Raw genomic sequence first — 17,714 nt, 5'->3', positions numbered from 1 at the left:
TCCACATAGTAAATATCACATCCACATAGTAAATATAGTAAATACCACATCCACATAGTAAATATAGTAAATATCACATCCACATAGTAAATACCACATCCACATAGTAAATATCACATCCACATAGTAAATATAGTAAATACCACATCCACATAGTAAATACCACATCCACATAGTAAATATAGTAAATACCACATCCACATAGTAAATATAGTAAATATCACATCCACATAGTAAATATAGTAAATACCACATCCACATAGTAAATACCACATCCACATAGTAAATATAGTAAATACCACATCCACATAGTAAATATAGTAAATATCACATCCACATAGTAAATATAGTAAATATCACATCCACATAGTAAATACCACATCCACATAGTAAATATCACATCCACATAGTAAATATAGTAAATATCACATCCACATAGTAAATATAATAAATATCACATCCACATAGTAAATATAGTAAATATCACATCCACATAGTAAATATAGTAAATATCACATCCACATAGTAAATACCACATCCACATAGTAAATATCACATCCACATAGTAAATATAGTAAATACCACATCCACATAGTAAATACCACATCCACATAGTAAATATAGTAAATACCACATCCACATAGTAAATATCACATCCACATAGTAAATATCACATCCACATAGTAAATATCACATCCACATAGTAAATATAGTAAATACCACATCCACATAGTAAATACCACATCCACATAGTAAATATAGTAAATACCACATCCACATAGTAAATATCACATCCACATAGTAAATACCACATCCACATAGTAAATATCACATCCACATAGTAAATATAGTAAATACCACATCCACATAGTAAATATAGTAAATATCACATCCACATAGTAAATACCACATCCACATAGTAAATATCACATCCACATAGTAAATATAGTAAATACCACATCCACATAGTAAATACCACATCCACATAGTAAATATCACATCCACATAGTAAATATAGTAAATACCACATCCACATAGTAAATACCACATCCACATAGTAAATACCACATCCACATAGTAAATATCACATCCACATAGTAAATATCACATCCACATAGTAAATATAGTAAATACCACATCCACATAGTAAATACCACATCCACATAGTAAATATCACATCCACATAGTAAATATAGTAAATACCACATCCACATAGTAAATACCACATACACATAGTAAATATCACATCCACATAGTAAATATAGTAAATATCACATCCACATAGTAAATATCACATCCACACAGTAAATACCACATCCACATAGTAAATATCACATCCACATAGTAAATACCACATCCACATAGTAAATACCACATCCACATAGTAAATATAGTAAATACCACATCCACATAGTAAATACCACATCCACATAGTAAATATAGTAAATACCACATCCACACAGTAAATATAGTAAATACCACATCCACACAGTAAATATAGTAAATACCACATCCACATAGTAAATACCACATCCACATAGTAAATATAGTAAATACCACATCCACACAGTAAATATAGTAAATACCACATCCACATAGTAAATACCACATCCACATAGTAAATATAGTAAATACCACATCCACACAGTAAATATAGTAAATACCACATCCACATAGTAAATACCACATCCACATAGTAAATATAGTAAATACCACATCCACATAGTAAATACCACATCCACATAGTAAATATAGTAAATACCACATCCACATAGTAAATATAGTAAATACCACATCCACATAGTAAATACCACATCCACATAGTAAATATAGTAAATACCACATCCACATAGTAAATATAGTAAATATCACATCCACATAGTAAATACCACATCCACATAGTAAATACCACATCCACATAGTAAATATAGTAAATACCACATCCACATAGTAAATACCACATCCACATAGTAAATACCACATCCACATAGTAAATATAGTAAATATCACATCCACATAGTAAATATAGTAAATACCACATCCACATAGTAAATATAGTAAAGTAAATAGTAAATACCACATCCACATAGTAAATATCACATCCACATAGTAAATACCACATCCACATAGTAAATATAGTAAATACCACATCCACATAGTAAATATAGTAAATACCACATCCACATAGTAAATACCACATCCACATAGTAAATATAGTAAATACCACATCCACATAGTAAATATAGTAAATATCACATCCACATAGTAAATACCACATCCACATAGTAAATATAGTAAATACCACATCCACATAGTAAATATCACATCCACATAGTATATAGTAAATACCACATCCACATAGTAAATACCACATCCACATAGTAAATACCACATCCACATAGTAAATACCACATCCACATAGTAAATACCACATCCACATAGTAAATACCACATCCACATAGTAAATACCACATCCACATAGTAAATATCACATCCACATAGTAAATATAGTAAATACCACATCCACATAGTAAATACCACATCCACATAGTAAATACCACATCCACATAGTAAATACCACATCCACATAGTAAATACCACATCCACATAGTAAATACCACATCCACATAGTAAATATAGTAAATACCACATCCACATAGTAAATACCACATCCACATAGTAAATATAGTAAATACCACATCCACATAGTAAATACCACATCCACATAGTAAATATAGTAAATACCACATCCACATAGTAAATACCACATCCACATAGTAAATATAGTAAATACCACATCCACATAGTAAATACCACATCCACATAGTAAATATAGTAAATATCACATCCACATAGTAAATATAGTAAATACCACATCCACATAGTAAATACCACATCCACATAGTAAATATAGTAAATACCACATCCACATAGTAAATACCACATCCACATAGTAAATACCACATCCACATAGTAAATACCACATCCACATAGTAAATATAGTAAATATCACATCCACATAGTAAATACCACATCCACATAGTAAATATAGTAAATACCACATCCACATAGTAAATATAGTAAATATCACATCCACATAGTAAATATAGTAAATATCACATCCACATAGTAAATATAGTAAATATCACATCCACATAGTAAATACCACATCCACATAGTAAATATAGTAAATATCACATCCACATAGTAAATATAGTAAATACCACATCCACATAGTAAATATCACATCCACATAGTAAATATAGTAAATATCACATCCACATAGTAAATATCACATCCACATAGTAAATATCACATCCACATAGTAAATACCACATCCACATAGTAAATACCACATCCACATAGTAAATATAGTAAATACCACATCCACATAGTAAATACCACATCCACATAGTAAATATCACATCCACATAGTAAATATAGTAAATATCACATCCACATAGTAAATATAGTAAATACCACATCCACATAGTAAATATCACATCCACATAGTAAATATAGTAAATACCACATCCACATAGTAAATATCACATCCACATAGTAAATACCACATCCACATAGTAAATACCACATCCACATAGTAAATATAGTAAATACCACATCCACATAGTAAATATAGTAAATACCACATCCACATAGTAAATATCACATCCACATAGTAAATACCACATCCACATAGTAAATATAGTAAATATCACATCCACATAGTAAATATAGTAAATATCACATCCACATAGTAAATATAGTAAATACCACATCCACATAGTAAATACCACATCCACATAGTAAATATAGTAAATATCACATCCACATAGTAAATATAGTAAATACCACATCCACATAGTAAATATCACATCCACATAGTAAATATAGTAAATATCACATCCACATAGTAAATATCACATCCACATAGTAAATATCACATCCACATAGTAAATACCACATCCACATAGTAAATACCACATCCACATAGTAAATATAGTAAATACCACATCCACATAGTATATAGTAAATACCACATCCACATAGTAAATATCACATCCACATAGTAAATATAGTAAATATCACATCCACATAGTAAATATAGTAAATACCACATCCACATAGTAAATATCACATCCACATAGTAAATATAGTAAATACCACATCCACATAGTAAATATCACATCCACATAGTAAATATCACATCCACATAGTAAATACCACATCCACATAGTAAATACCACATCCACATAGTAAATATAGTAAATACCACATCCACATAGTAAATATAGTAAATACCACATCCACATAGTAAATACACATCCACATAGTAAATACCACATCCACAAGTAAATATAGTAAATATCACATCCACATAGTAAATATCACATCCACATAGTAAATACCACATCCACATAGTAAATATAGTAAATACCACATCCACATAGTAAATATCACATCCACATAGTAAATACCACATCCACATAGTAAATATCACATCCACATAGTAAATATAGTAAATACCACATCCACATAGTAAATATAGTAAATATCACATCCACATAGTAAATACCACATCCACATAGTAAATATCACATCCACATAGTAAATATAGTAAATACCACATCCACATAGTAAATACCACATCCACATAGTAAATATAGTAAATACCACATCCACATAGTAAATATAGTAAATATCACATCCACATAGTAAATATAGTAAATATCACATCCACATAGTAAATACCACATCCACATAGTAAATACCACATCCACATAGTAAATATAGTAAATACCACATCCACATAGTAAATATAGTAAATATCACATCCACATAGTAAATATAGTAAATATCACATCCACATAGTAAATACCACATCCACATAGTAAATATCACATCCACATAGTAAATATAGTAAATATCACATCCACATAGTAAATATAATAAATATCACATCCACATAGTAAATATAGTAAATATCACATCCACATAGTAAATATAGTAAATATCACATCCACATAGTAAATACCACATCCACATAGTAAATATCACATCCACATAGTAAATATAGTAAATACCACATCCACATAGTAAATACCACATCCACATAGTAAATATAGTAAATACCACATCCACATAGTAAATATCACATCCACATAGTAAATATCACATCCACATAGTAAATATCACATCCACATAGTAAATATAGTAAATACCACATCCACATAGTAAATACCACATCCACATAGTAAATATAGTAAATACCACATCCACATAGTAAATATCACATCCACATAGTAAATACCACATCCACATAGTAAATATCACATCCACATAGTAAATATAGTAAATACCACATCCACATAGTAAATATAGTAAATATCACATCCACATAGTAAATACCACATCCACATAGTAAATATCACATCCACATAGTAAATATAGTAAATACCACATCCACATAGTAAATACCACATCCACATAGTAAATATCACATCCACATAGTAAATACCACATCCACATAGTAAATATAGTAAATACCACATCCACATAGTAAATATAGTCAATACCACATCCACATAGTAAATATCACATCCACATAGTAAATACCACATCCACATAGTAAATATAGTAAATACCACATCCACATAGTAAATATAGTAAATATCACATCCACATAGTAAATATAGTAAATACCACATCCACATAGTAAATACCACATCCACATAGTAAATATAGTAAATATCACATCCACATAGTAAATATAGTAAATACCACATCCACATAGTAAATATCACATCCACATAGTAAATATAGTAAATATCACATCCACATAGTAAATATCACATCCACATAGTAAATATCACATCCACATAGTAAATACCACATCCACATAGTAAATACCACATCCACATAGTAAATATAGTAAATACCACATCCACATAGTAAATATAGTAAATACCACATCCACATAGTAAATACCACATCCACATAGTAAATATAGTAAATACCACATCCACATAGTAAATATAGTAAATACCACATCCACATAGTAAATATCACATCCACATAGTAAATATAGTAAATACCACATCCACATAGTAAATATCACATCCACATAGTAAATATCACATCCACATAGTAAATACCACATCCACATAGTAAATACCACATCCACATAGTAAATATAGTAAATACCACATCCACATAGTAAATATAGTAAATACCACATCCACATAGTAAATATCACATCCACATAGTAAATACCACATCCACATAGTAAATATAGTAAATATCACATCCACATAGTAAATATCACATCCACATAGTAAATATCACATCCACATAGTAAATATAGTAAATACCACATCCACATAGTAAATATCACATCCACATAGTAAATACCACATCCACATAGTAAATATCACATCCACATAGTAAATATAGTAAATACCACATCCACATAGTAAATATAGTAAATATCACATCCACATAGTAAATACCACATCCACATAGTAAATATCACATCCACATAGTAAATATAGTAAATACCACATCCACATAGTAAATACCACATCCACATAGTAAATATAGTAAATACCACATCCACATAGTAAATATAGTAAATATCACATCCACATAGTAAATATAGTAAATATCACATCCACATAGTAAATACCACATCCACATAGTAAATACCACATCCACATAGTAAATATAGTAAATACCACATCCACATAGTAAATATAGTAAATACCACATCCACATAGTAAATATAGTAAATATCACATCCACATAGTAAATACCACATCCACATAGTAAATATCACATCCACATAGTAAATATAGTAAATACCACATCCACATAGTAATATATAAATACACATCCACATAGTAAATATAGTAAATACCACATCCACATAGTAAATATAGTAAATATCACATCCACATAGTAAATACCACATCCACATAGTAAATATCACATCCACATAGTAAATATAGTAAATACCACATCCACATAGTAAATACCACATCCACATAGTAAATATAGTAAATACCACATCCACATAGTAAATACCACATCCACATAGTAAATATCACATCCACATAGTAAATATCACATCCACATAGTAAATATAGTAAATACCACATCCACATAGTAAATACCACATCCACATAGTAAATATAGTAAATACCACATCCACATAGTAAATATCACATCCACATAGTAAATACCACATCCACATAGTAAATATCACATCCACATAGTAAATATAGTAAATACCACATCCACATAGTAAATATAGTAAATATCACATCCACATAGTAAATACCACATCCACATAGTAAATATCACATCCACATAGTAAATATAGTAAATACCACATCCACATAGTAAATACCACATCCACATAGTAAATATCACATCCACATAGTAAATATAGTAAATACCACATCCACATAGTAAATACCACATCCACATAGTAAATACACATCCACATAGTAAATATCACATCCACATAGTAAATATCACATCCACATAGTAAATATAGTAAATACCACATCCACATAGTAAATACCACATCCACATAGTAAATATCCACATCCACATAGTAAATATCACATCCACATAGTAAATATAGTAAATACCACATCCACATAGTAAATACCACATCCACATAGTAAATATCACATCCACATAGTAAATATAGTAAATATCACATCCACATAGTAAATATCACATCCACATAGTAAATACCACATCCACATAGTAAATATCACATCCACATAGTAAATACCACATCCACATAGTAAATACCACATCCACATAGTAAATATAGTAAATACCACATCCACATAGTAAATACCACATCCACATAGTAAATATAGTAAATACCACATCCACACAGTAAATATAGTAAATACCACATCCACACAGTAAATATAGTAAATACCACATCCACATAGTAAATACCACATCCACATAGTAAATATAGTAAATACCACATCCACATAGTAAATATAGTAAATACCACATCCACATAGTAAATACCACATCCACATAGTAAATATAGTAAATACCACATCCACATAGTAAATATAGTAAATATCACATCCACATAGTAAATATAGTAAATACCACATCCACATAGTAAATATCACATCCACATAGTAAATATAGTAAATATCACATCCACATAGTAAATATAGTAAATACCACATCCACATAGTAAATACCACATCCACATAGTAAATATAGTAAATACCACATCCACATAGTAAATATAGTAAATACCACATCCACATAGTAAATATAGTAAATACCACATCCACATAGTAAATATAGTAAATATCACATCCACATAGTAAATATAGTAAATATCACATCCACATAGTAAATATAGTAAATATCACATCCACATAGTAAATACCACATCCACATAGTAAATATAGTAAATATCACATCCACATAGTAAATATAGTAAATACCACATCCACATAGTAAATATCACATCCACATAGTAAATATAGTAAATATCACATCCACATAGTAAATATCACATCCACATAGTAAATATCACATCCACATAGTAAATACCACATCCACATAGTAAATACCACATCCACATAGTAAATATAGTAAATACCACATCCACATAGTATATAGTAAATACCACATCCACATAGTAAATATCACATCCACATAGTAAATATAGTAAATATCACATCCACATAGTAAATATAGTAAATACCACATCCACATAGTAAATATCACATCCACATAGTAAATATAGTAAATACACATCCACATAGTAAATACACATCCACATAGTAAATATCACATCCACATAGTAAATACCACATCCACATAGTAAATACCACATCCACATAGTAAATATAGTAAATACCACATCCACATATGTAAATACCACATCCACATAGTAAATATCACATCCACATAGTAAATACCACATCCACATAGTAAATATAGTAAATACCACATCCACATAGTAAATATCACATCCACATAGTAAATATCACATCCACATAGTAAATACCACATCCACATAGTAAATATCCACATCCACATAGTAAATACCACATCCACATAGTAAATATAGTAAATACCACATCCACATAGTAAATATCACATCCACATAGTAAATACCACATCCACATAGTAAATATCACATCCACATAGTAAATATAGTAAATACCACATCCACATAGTAAATATAGTAAATATCACATCCACATAGTAAATACCACATCCACATAGTAAATATCACATCCACATAGTAAATATAGTAAATACCACATCCACATAGTAAATACCACATCCACATAGTAAATATAGTAAATACCACATCCACATAGTAAATATAGTAAATATCACATCCACATAGTAAATATAGTAAATATCACATCCACATAGTAAATACCACATCCACATAGTAAATACCACATCCACATAGTAAATATAGTAAATACCACATCCACATAGTAAATATAGTAAATATCACATCCACATAGTAAATATAGTAAATATCACATCCACATAGTAAATCCATCCACTGTAAATATCACATCCACATAGTAAATATAGTAAATATCACATCCACATAGTAAATATATAAATATCACATCCACATAGTAAATATAGTAAATATCACATCCACATAGTAAATATAGTAAATATCACATCCACATAGTAAATACCACATCCACATAGTAAATATCACATCCACATAGTAAATATAGTAAATACCACATCCACATAGTAAATACCACATCCACATAGTAAATATAGTAAATACCACATCCACATAGTAAATATCACATCCACATAGTAAATATCACATCCACATAGTAAATATCACATCCACATAGTAAATATAGTAAATACCACATCCACATAGTAAATACCACATCCACATAGTAAATATAGTAAATACCACATCCACATAGTAAATATCACATCCACATAGTAAATACCACATCCACATAGTAAATATCACATCCACATAGTAAATATAGTAAATACCACATCCACATAGTAAATATAGTAAATATCACATCCACATAGTAAATACCACATCCACATAGTAAATATCACATCCACATAGTAAATATAGTAAATACCACATCCACATAGTAAATACCACATCCACATAGTAAATATCACATCCACATAGTAAATATAGTAAATACCACATCCACATAGTAAATACCACATCCACATAGTAAATACCACATCCACATAGTAAATATCACATCCACATAGTAAATATCACATCCACATAGTAAATATAGTAAATACCACATCCACATAGTAAATACCACATCCACATAGTAAATATAGTAAATACCACATCCACATAGTAAATATCACATCCACATAGTAAATATAGTAAATACCACATCCACATAGTAAATACCACATACACATAGTAAATATCACATCCACATAGTAAATATAGTAAATATCACATCCACATAGTAAATATCACATCCACACAGTAAATACCACATCCACATAGTAAATATCACATCCACATAGTAAATACCACATCCACATAGTAAATACCACATCCACATAGTAAATATAGTAAATACCACATCCACATAGTAAATACCACATCCACATAGTAAATATAGTAAATACCACATCCACACAGTAAATATAGTAAATACCACATCCACATAGTAAATATAGTAAATACCACATCCACATAGTAAATACCACATCCACATAGTAAATATAGTAAATACCACATCCACATAGTAAATATAGTAAATACCACATCCACATAGTAAATACCACATCCACATAGTAAATATAGTAAATACCACATCCACATAGTAAATATAGTAAATACCACATCCACATAGTAAATACCACATCCACATAGTAAATATAGTAAATACCACATCCACATAGTAAATACCACATCCACATAGTAAATATAGTAAATACCACATCCACATAGTAAATATAGTAAATACCACATCCACATAGTAAATACCACATCCACATAGTAAATATAGTAAATACCACATCCACATAGTAAATATAGTAAATATCACATCCACATAGTAAATACCACATCCACATAGTAAATATCACATCCACATAGTAAATATAGTAAATACCACATCCACATAGTAAATACCACATCCACATAGTAAATACCACATCCACATAGTAAATATAGTAAATATCACATCCACATAGTAAATATAGTAAATACCACATCCACATAGTAAATATAGTAAAGTAAATAGTAAATACCACATCCACATAGTAAATATCACATCCACATAGTAAATACCACATCCACATAGTAAATATAGTAAATACCACATCCACATAGTAAATATAGTAAATACCACATCCACATAGTAAATACCACATCCACATAGTAAATATAGTAAATACCACATCCACATAGTAAATACCACATCCACATAGTAAATATCACATCCACATAGTAAATATAGTAAATATCACATCCACATAGTAAATATCACATCCACACAGTAAATACCACATCCACATAGTAAATATCACATCCACATAGTAAATACCACATCCACATAGTAAATACCACATCCACATAGTAAATATCACATCCACATAGTAAATACCACATCCACATAGTAAATATAGTAAATACCACATCCACATAGTAAATATAGTAAATACCACATCCACATAGTAAATACCACATCCACATAGTAAATATAGTAAATACCACATCCACATAGTAAATACCACATCCACATAGTAAATATAGTAAATACCACATCCACATAGTAAATATAGTAAATATCACATCCACATAGTAAATACCACATCCACATAGTAAATATAGTAAATACCACATCCACATAGTAAATATAGTAAATACCACATCCACATAGTAAATATAGTAAATATCACATCCACATAGTAAATACCACATCCACATAGTAAATATAGTAAATATCACATCCACATAGTAAATATCACATCCACATAGTAAATATAGTAAATACCACATCCACATAGTAAATATAGTAAATATCACATCCACATAGTAAATATAGTAAATACCACATCCACATAGTAAATATAGTAAATATCACATCCACATAGTAAATACCACATCCACATAGTAAATATAGTAAATATCACATCCACATAGTAAATATCACATCCACATAGTAAATATAGTAAATACCACATCCACATAGTAAATATAGTAAATATCACATCCACATAGTAAATACCACATCCACATAGTAAATATAGTAAATATCACATCCACACAGTAAATATAGTAAATATCACATCCACATAGTAAATACCACATCCACATAGTAAATATAGTAAATACCACATCCACATAGTAAATATAGTAAATATCACATCCACATAGTAAATACCACATCCACATAGTAAATATAGTAAATATCACATCCACACAGTAAATATAGTAAATATCACATCCACATAGTAAATACCACATCCACATAGTAAATATAGTAAATACCACATCCACATAGTAAATACACATCCACATAGTAAATATCACATCCACACAGTAAATATAGTAAATATCACATCCACATAGTAAATACCACATCCACATAGTAAATATAGTAAATATCACATCCACATAGTAAATATAGTAAATACCACATCCACATAGTAAATATAGTAAATACCACATCCACATAGTAAATATAGTAAATACCACATCCACATAGTAAATACCACATCCACATAGTAAATATAGTAAATACCACATCCACATAGTAAATATAGTAAATACCACATCCTCATAGTAAATATAGTAAATACCACATCCACATAGTAAATACCACATCCACATAGTAAATATAGTAAATATCACATCCACATAGTAAATATCACATCCACATAGTAAATATCACATCCACATAGTAAATACCACATCCACATAGTAAATATAGTAAATACCACATCCACATAGTAAATACCACATCCACATAGTAAATATCACATCCACATAGTAAATATAGTAAATACCACATCCACATAGTAAATAGTAAATCCACATCCACATAGTAAATACCACATCCACATAGTAAATACCACATCCACATAGTAAATATCACATCCACATAGTAAATACCACATCCACATAGTAAATATAGTAAATACCACATCCACATAGTAAATATAGTAAATACCACATCCACATAGTAAATACCACATCCACATAGTAAATATAGTAAATACCACATCCACATAGTAAATACCACATCCACATAGTAAATATAGTAAATACCACATCCACATAGTAAATATAGTAAATATCACATCCACATAGTAAATACCACATCCACATAGTAAATATAGTAAATACCACATCCACATAGTAAATATAGTAAATACCACATCCACATAGTAAATATCACATCCACATAGTAAATACACATCCACATAGTAAATATAGTAAATATCACATCCACATAGTAAATATCACATCCACATAGTAAATATAGTAAATACCACATCCACATAGTAAATATAGTAAATATCACATCCACATAGTAAATATAGTAAATACCACATCCACATAGTAAATATAGTAAATACCACATCCACATAGTAAATACCACATCCACATAGTAAATATAGTAAATACCACATCCACATAGTAAATATCACATCCACATAGTAAATATAGTAAATACCACATCCACATAGTAAATATAGTAAATACCACATCCACATAGTAAATACCACATCCACATAGTAAATATAGTAAATATCACATCCACATAGTAAATACCACATCCACATAGTAAATATAGTAAATACCACATCCACATAGTAAATATAGTAAATACCACATCCACATAGTAAATACCACATCCACATAGTAAATATAGTAAATACCACATCCACATAGTAAATATAGTAAATATCACATCCACATAGTAAATACCACATCCACATAGTAAATATAGTAAATACCACATCCACATAGTAAATATCACATCCACATAGTAAATACCACATCCACATAGTAAATACCACATCCACATAGTAAATATAGTAAATACCACATCCACATAGTAAATACCACATCCACATAGTAAATATCACATCCACATAGTAAATATAGTAAATACCACATCCACACAGTAAATATAGTAAATACCACATCCACATAGTAAATACCACATCCACATAGTAAATACCACATCCACATAGTAAATATCACATCCACATAGTAAATACCACATCCACATAGTAAATATAGTAAATACCACATCCACATAGTAAATATAGTAAATACCACATCCACATAGTAAATACCACATCCACATAGTAAATATAGTAAATACCACATCCACATAGTAAATACCACATCCACATAGTAAATATAGTAAATACCACATCCACATAGTAAATATAGTAAATACCACATCCACATAGTAAATACCACATCCACATAGTAAATATAGTAAATACCACATCCACATAGTAAATATAGTAAATACCACATCCACATAGTAAATATAGTAAATATCACATCCACATAGTAAATACCACATCCACATAGTAAATATAGTAAATACCACATCCACATAGTAAATATCACATCCACATAGTAAATATAGTAAATACCACATCCACATAGTAAATATAGTAAATATCACATCCACATAGTAAATATAGTAAATACCACATCCACATAGTAAATATCACATCCACATAGTAAATACCACATCCACATAGTAAATATAGTAAATATCACATCCACATAGTAAATACCACATCCACATAGTAAATATAGTAAATACCACATCCACATAGTAAATATAGTAAATACCACATCCACATAGTAAATACCACATCCACATAGTAAATATAGTAAATACCACATCCACATAGTAAATACCACATCCACATAGTAAATATAGTAAATACCACATCCACATAGTAAATATAGTAAATATCACATCCACATAGTAAATACCACATCCACATAGTAAATATAGTAAATATCACATCCACACAGTAAATATAGTAAATATCACATCCACATAGTAAATACCACATCCACATAGTAAATATAGTAAATACCACATCCACATAGTAAATATCACATCCACATAGTAAATATAGTAAATACCACATCCACATAGTAAATATAGTAAATATCACATCCACATAGTAAATACCACATCCACATAGTAAATATAGTAAATATCACATCCACATAGTAAATATCACATCCACATAGTAAATATAGTAAATACCACATCCACATAGTAAATATAGTAAATACCACATCCACATAGTAAATACCACATCCACATAGTAAATATAGTAAATACCACATCCACACAGTAAATATAGTAAATACCACATCCACATAGTAAATACCACATCCACATAGTAAATACCACATCCACATAGTAAATATCACATCCACATAGTAAATACCACATCCACATAGTAAATATAGTAAATATCACATCCACATAGTAAATACCACATCCACATAGTAAATATCACATCCACATAGTAAATATAGTAAATACCACATCCACACAGTAAATATAGTAAATACCACATCCACATAGTAAATACCACATCCACATAGTAAATATCACATCCACATAGTAAATACCACATCCACATAGTAAATATAGTAAATATCACATCCACATAGTAAATACCACATCCACATAGTAAATATCACATCCACATAGTAAATATAGTAAATACCACATCCACATAGTAAATACCACATCCACATAGTAAATACCACATCCACATAGTAAATATAGTAAATACCACATCCACAAGTAAATATAGTAAATACCACATCCACATAGTAAATACCACATCCACATAGTAAATATAGTAAATACCACATCCACATAGTAAATATAGTAAATATCACATCCACATAGTAAATATAGTAAATATCACATCCACATAGTAAATACCACATCCACATAGTAAATACCACATCCACATAGTAAATATAGTAAATACCACATCCACATAGTAAATATAGTAAATATCACATCCACATAGTAAATATAGTAAATATCACATCCACATAGTAAATACCACATCCACATAGTAAATATCACATCCACATAGTAAATATAGTAAATATCACATCCACATAGTAAATACCACATCCACATAGTAAATATAGTAAATATCACATCCACATAGTAAATATAGTAAATACCACATCCACATAGTAAATATAGTAAATACCACATCCACATAGTAAATATCACATCCACATAGTAAATATCACATCCACATAGTAAATATCACATCCACATAGTAAATATAGTAAATACCACATCCACATAGTAAATACCACATCCACATAGTAAATATAGTAAATACCACATCCACATAGTAAATATCACATCCACATAGTAAATACCACATCCACATAGTAAATATCACATCCACATAGTAAATATAGTAAATACCACATCCACATAGTAAATATAGTAAATATCACATCCACATAGTAAATACCACATCCACATAGTAAATATCACATCCACATAGTAAATATAGTAAATACCACATCCACATAGTAAATACCACATCCACATAGTAAATACCACATCCACATAGTAAATACCACATCCACATAGTAAATATAGTAAATACCACATCCACATAGTAAATATAGTAAATACACATCCACATAGTAAATACCACATCCACATAGTAAATACCACATCCACATAGTAAATATAGTAAATACCACATCCACATAGTAAATACCACATCCACATAGTAAATATCCACATCCACATAGTAAATATAGTAAATACCACATCCACATAGTAAATACCACATCCACATAGTAAATACCACATCCACATAGTAACATCATAGTAAATACCACATCCACATAGTAAATATAGTAAATACCACATCCACATAGTAAATACCACATCCACATAGTAAATATAGTAAATACCACATCCACATAGTAAATATCACATCCACATAGTAAATATCACATCCACATAGTAAATATAGTAAATATCACATCCACATAGTAAATATCACATCCACATAGTAAATACCACATCCACATAGTAAATACACATCCACATAGTAAATACCACATCCACATAGTAAATACCACATCCACATAGTAAATATAGTAAATACCACATCCACATAGTAAATATCACATCCACATAGTAAATATAGTAAATACCACATCCACATAGTAAATATAGTAAATACCACATCCACATAGTAAATATAGTAAATACCACATCCACATAGTAAATACCACATCCACATAGTAAATATAGTAAATACCACATCCACATAGTAAATATAGTAAATATCACATCCACATAGTAAATACCACATCCACATAGTAAATATAGTAAATACCACATCCACATAGTAAATATAGTAAATATCACATCCACATAGTAAATACCACATCCACATAGTAAATATAGTAAATACCACATCCACATAGTAAATACCACATCCACATAGTAAATATAGTAAATACCACATCCACATAGTAAATATAGTAAATACCACATCCACATAGTAAATACCACATCCACATAGTAAATATAGTAAATACCACATCCACATAGTAAATATAGTAAATACCACATCCACATAGTAAATACCACATCCACATAGTA

This window comes from Salvelinus fontinalis, unplaced genomic scaffold, assembly GCF_029448725.1.
Source record: "Salvelinus fontinalis isolate EN_2023a unplaced genomic scaffold, ASM2944872v1 scaffold_0007, whole genome shotgun sequence".
NCBI classification, from domain to species: domain Eukaryota; kingdom Metazoa; phylum Chordata; class Actinopteri; order Salmoniformes; family Salmonidae; genus Salvelinus; species Salvelinus fontinalis.
This window is presented reverse-complemented; position numbering follows the sequence as displayed.